The 6000-nt window shown below is 42.6% G+C and overlaps 1 long non-coding RNA gene across 1 annotated transcript; it reads left to right on the forward strand.

The window, feature by feature from the left end:
- The first annotated feature begins 450 nt into the window (after positions 1-450).
- Positions 451-1448, forward strand: LOC136545633 (uncharacterized). Its single transcript, XR_010781103.1, has 3 exons — positions 451-527; positions 614-770; positions 1202-1448. It is a non-coding gene; the product is annotated as an uncharacterized lncRNA (long non-coding RNA).
- The last annotated feature ends 4552 nt before the right edge of the window (positions 1449-6000 follow it).

The following is a 6000-nucleotide window of genomic DNA, read 5'->3' on the forward strand; positions in this document are numbered from 1 at the left end:
TCTGCCACTATGATTCTGCCACACCGGTCCATACCATTCATTGCTTATGGTGTCTAGTATGTACCCAAATCGAGTTGTGAAAAATAGGTGTCTGTAATGTTCTTTGTTCATTTAACCTGATGGATCTAGTAAACAGTTCTGCATATATTAGAAAAATGCTCCTAGTATGCCAATTGCTGCTTGTTCATTTCTGCAATGTTCAGTAATCATGAATTTCTGACATAATATTTTTTTCTGAAACTTTATTTAGCAATGCCTATTAGAGTGTGCTTCTGCCTCCCTCTGTACCAAAAAGGAAGGTTGTTTTCGTTTTGTCCTAAGTTACACTTATATCTAAACCAAGTTTATAGAAAAAATATACTAATATGTACAATACAATTAAATACATGATCAAGACTTCGTCTGCACATTAATATATGCACCGGTCTGACCTCGTCATATTATAATTGCAGCTGCTCCACGTGTACTTGGGTACCTTGGGAAGGCATTTGAACTTGCTCTTGCAGCAGCTCTACTTGTTTGTATCGGTAGGTTCCTGTTTCCCTAGCTATTGCTCTTTCTTTTTGTGGTATAGTTATCTTTTTTCACTATCTTACATAGGTATTTTCTGCAGATTCTTTATACTGAAAGCTAAAACACTTGTAGGGTCATGAGCTAGGACAGCAAGTACGTATATATGACAGCAAGTTTCATGATGCTGATTAGAGCTTATACTCTGTTGTTTTTACTCTTTGGACTTGCAGCAGGGGGAGAGAAGAGCTAGAACTCAGGTGGGCACTCTATATGTGGTTTCTACCTTTTTTATGTTCTATCATGCGAGATTAGTATAGTATGAGTGATTTCTATCTTTTTCTGTTCACTAGCAAAATAAGATTTAGATAGTCGGTGGCTCTAATAAGAACTTATGTGGTGGCTCTAATAAGAACTTAGATGTTGTTTGGTTTCACATAGGGACAAAGGTGACACTGCTTAGAGTTTTTCTGATATGTGAATGCAACTTGGTTTTGTCGCCTATCGATTCTTACTAGTATATGCAGTTTCTTGTTCAGACTCTCCTTAAATTTTCTGGAAGGGAAAAAAGCATAGGAATCTAGTTTGAAGCAGCAGATAAACTGTGTAGTCATCTTTATTTGTATTTTTTACCTATATATACAGGTCCCATAGTTAACTTCATGTGTGCACTGTGTTGTTCTGTTCTCAGGTCAGAGGGAGGCCTTGGAGGTGTGCATGATGTTGGATAGTCAACCGGAAGCCAACATATACATTTTGCTTTTGAGAACATGGAAATGAGGCATTTTGTAGTGAATCTAGTTAGATTGTGCAAGCAAACATATGACTTGTGCCTGCCATTTAACCTAGCTAGGTTGTGTGTGTCCTTTTCCTATTGTAATGATGACCTGTCATGGATCAGATGATAGAACTTGATTTATTGCTAAATGTTGGGTTCACTGAAAACTTGGGATACATTTATCTAATAATGTGGTTGATGAGTGTTGTCATTGATGAATAATGTGACATGTTATGGATGTTTATTAGGTTTAAAATATGGTTAATACGAAATTAATATTATATATAATTGTGCCAGTTCATAGCGACTGATTATTGGTTGCTAAAAAGTTTGTTATCCTCAAACCATTGGTCGCTAAAACATGTAACCGATCGTTGGTCGGTATAAATATTAGCGTCCAACTATCGGTCACTATAAATCCTGTTGGTCGCTATAGATTTATAGCGACACCACTTACCGCGACTATTACATTGGTCGCTATAACGTTATAGCGACCGATCATCGGACACTATAATTACTTATAGCGACTCTTTTGTAGCCTCTAGAGATTGGCTGTGGTACAGTGATCCTTAAAGTCAGGTGTGGCACTCAAAGCAATCAATCCTTGAAAACAAAATGTACGTTGTCTTGGGCGGGGACAGTTCTAGCCCCACTTTGCTCAAACCAAACCTGTCTAGTTAGAATGCAGAATGCTAGCAAGTGTTCGATTGTTCCCTCATCCTGGTCTCAACGCACACATGTCCGTATGCTACAGTCTTGCTGTGTGAGGCGATATCTGCCGTTCAGCACCATTTGTTAAAAAGCCAATCCATGAATTTGTACCTTAACTATGCCCAGGACCCAAATACAATTGTGTCATACGTTTTTCAATTGTTATTGGGTAGCTCACTACAATTAAAAAAGACGACATCAAGCAATTGATTCAAGTAAAATGTTCTTATTTCATTTTATTCTAGGGTGGACCTTTTCATAATATTGGAAGGAACATTTCATTACTGGAGACACCCATATTACTGGGAACACGCCGATTTCATTATGGGATGCAAGTGGGCTTGTCCACCACCGGAAATGATATTAATTAATTTTTACGGGTTCTCAGGAAACCTGTAAAAATTTAAACTATTTGTGGGTTCGTAGTCTCGTGGACAAGCTAGCCTATCTGCGGGTTCGTAGTCTCGTGGACAAGCTAGCTTGCATCCTAGCTGCTAACCACACAATTCCAACAAGGGTATTCAGTGCTTCCAGTTTTCTCTGATGATGCAGAAACATGATCATGCTGGAATAGTGACAGGACCGGTGTCACGGGGTTAAAACCGCGTCAAGCATTGTTGTTCATGGTAGTGTCAAAGTGCGTGTCTCCGATGGCTCGGGTGGATTTAAGAATACAAGAATCACAGAGGAGATGCAACGGTTTATCCTGGTTCGAACCGATCGGTGTTACGTCTAGTAGCTGAGGATTCTTATACTCAAGAGCACCCAAAATCTGGGGGTTACAATAGAGTGCAAGTGAGAAAGAGAGAGATTTGGTAGGGAATCGCTCAGTGCTGATCCTAGGTTTGCCTTGCCGCCGGTGAAGCCTTCCCCCTTGTCGGACAGGAGGAAGATGACAGATGCGGTGGAGGAGCTCTCGGTGTCCCTCTCTGGGTTGCTCTACTCTGGGTGCAGAGCTCGAGTGGAAATGGTGAGGACTCGAATGATTTGCGTGGGATCATCCTCTCCCCTCTTAGGATCTGACCTTCCCCTTATATATTGAGGTAGGTCAGGTACATGGCAGTTTGGGGGAGTTGTGCCTATGGTCTACATGCATCGGAGTCCAAGAGAGTCTTGCAGCAGTGCCGTGTGGACCGCGGCGATGTCGTGGAGCCGAAGAAGCTCTTTGCGTCGTCCAGCTGCTCTGTTCTGACACGCTGAGTGTCAGGCTATGTCGGTTTAGACCGTCTCCACTAGGTGCACCATCTAGAGGCTTCTTGGTGGCGAAGGAGGCTGGCTTGAGGGCCTGACGCGTGGGCCCTGGAGCCCCTGAGGCCAGTGGAAGAGTTTGTCTTCTTGTGTCACGCCCCGTTCGTGGCCCTGTCGAGGGAGCAGTTGGCAGAGCCGCGCCCGCGGGGCAGCACCGGGGAGCCCCCCGAACCTCGGTGGATCGGGGCGCATCTTCTCGTTCCCGGGGCCTTGGCTGGCGCTGAAGGCCGGGAGAAGCCAAGGATCGGGTTCAGGCTTCCGTTGATCGGGAGCCTGTGGCTCGGGTGAGCCCCAAAGCTCCGAGCAGAAGCGGGGGCGTCCTCGGGCTCGGCCTGATTCCTTGGCGTGAGGGTACGCGCGAGCGTACCTGATGGGTATAGCCCCCAAGCCTCTGAGCGATCCTGGAGCGATCGGTTGGGGGTATTTTGTTCGAGAACCTTTGATCTCGAGGCTTAACATACCCATATGTTAGGATCTCATCAGGCATCCACATCTCCTAGTGAGTTCACAATAACGCTGGCTTGGGCCTTCCGACCTCAATTCACAGGCCTTGTGCCAAACCTTCTACAACAACTAGTTTCGTTGAGCTCGAAGCCAGCTATTTTCTATCCTGGGAAGCTAGATTGTGTTGTGCTGATGGAAGTTGAGCAAGTGGAAGGGGAAGGCATTGTGGGTTCCTGATACTTCTCAGTCCTAAATATCTTTAATAGATAACATGCACTTGCTGCATTTTGCTTCATCGTTTCCTAAAACTAAACTACTGGTGCTTCAGCTTGTACCTGTCATTTTATAGGCATGCCTGGCCCACAAACCATAATTATTATTGGCACTATGCAGTCATGAAAGTAAAGAGTGAACTGATAATAATTAATTGAAAACACAAACTCAGACATCAGAGAGCACATGCTGAGCAGTTGTATCATGCTATTGCACATCTATTTACGATCTAAATTGAACACTGCTGTGCTGCCCCATTTGTCGGTGAAGCAAAAGTAGTATAGGGAGCTATATAACTTGTATATGATTCCTGACACTTCCCCGTTTCTGATGCTAACTAACTTCAATTGGAGTTGCCTGAAACTTACTAACTTGATGGTTGGGCGACTTGCAGGCCTGCGAGAGACATCGGGAGAGGAAGGGCCGGATTTTTTTTTACAAACATTTGAATTCATAAATAGTTTTGCACCTTGGTGATAACTCTGCACTCCCCTAAAAGGATATATCGCAGGTTCAAGCACCCACAGGTGCATGTTTCGTATTATTTCTCATGCTAAAGAGGATTGCTCAGCAATTTTTATCCAGTTTTTTATATTTTTTGGGGTTTGTTTTGAAATAATTTTGGGTTTTTTAATTTTTTGAATTTTGTGAAGAGAGATAGAGGAAAAAATTTAATTAAAACAGATGACATTTGAGGTCTACTTCAATGACCACGTGTCATTAGCACCCGTCCGATCAGCTTGGCCTGTATATCAACAGGGACAACAAAATGAAAAAAAATCAATTGAATAATTTATGATGTGAAAACTGTATCACATATTTATGACATATGCAGATTAGCCAGCATGACACGGCACATAATGCCAAAGGTTTGTCGCAATTGTTGGTCAAGGTGAATGGGAGGATTACGTGTGAATCATTATGGAGAGCAAGATGATTGGGAATGTCCACTTTCTCTAATGGCCTAAATTAAGATAGCTCTGCAGCACCGTTCTTCTGTCATCTTGACACTTGAGTGCCATATCACAATTAAGCTTGATTACTGTGTCACGTGAGCACCTAATTGGAAGAGCTTGTCTTTCATCCCATTCAGAATATGTTTTTGTCAAATGTGTTGCTCTTTCTCACCATCCATTTCATAAACATGTTCCAACTACCTTGGGCATGTGGGGCTCAATGTATCCACTCATTCATAGAAACTGCATGTTACAAGAGAGATTTGGCAACCAGGTTAACTAAAGTGAAGAAAAGCATGTTAGAAAAAGCAAGAGTTTTGTCAAACTTTGGAGACATTGGTCTTTGAAGCAAGTGAGGTTGGGTCTAGAGTAAATGGAAGATTGAAATAATGTTATACAAAATATTAATACTACAGTATTATTTAAAAATTATATGCTTGTGATTAGTAGTAGTGGTGTGTTGGGTGCTCACAATTATCGCTGACATCTGACTTCTTGCAATCAAACAGTGATGCAATTATTGGCCAGGTCACTAGGTAGCCAATAGGGGATGAAAACAGGACGAATATTTCATGATATTTGTCCATCACAAAAAGGTTTAAATACCAAATAGATAATTTGTATATGAATTTGTACTTTCAATTTGGTACCATATCCAATTTAAATACACAAAAGTCAGATTTCTGATATTATCCGTAGCCAGATCTCAGCAAGAAACGACTATCCATGTTTGGTATCAAATATATGTATCCGTATCCTATATGGTTCCATCCCTAGCAGCTAGAATCACACTTCCAGTTCTCGGTTACCAAGCCCGCCAAATAGTTCATAGTTCTCCGGGACTTGTAACCCTACCAATCGAATCACCTGGCGTGCACACTGAGGCCACACCATTGGCTGGCATCGCCACCCGCTGGGCCCTTGAACCTCAATGGACGGGCCTTCTTCCAAACGTTATAGAACACGGCGCACTCATCTGTAAGTCATCTTTCAGGCCTTGTACTAGTACATATGGAAGCCAGTTACCTTGTCCTGCCAGTGCGGGGCAGGTGGAGAGGAAAGTAAGGCATTGTGGGTTCC

This window comes from Miscanthus floridulus, chromosome 3 (assembly GCF_019320115.1).
Source record: "Miscanthus floridulus cultivar M001 chromosome 3, ASM1932011v1, whole genome shotgun sequence".
Lineage (NCBI taxonomy): Eukaryota > Viridiplantae > Streptophyta > Magnoliopsida > Poales > Poaceae > Miscanthus > Miscanthus floridulus.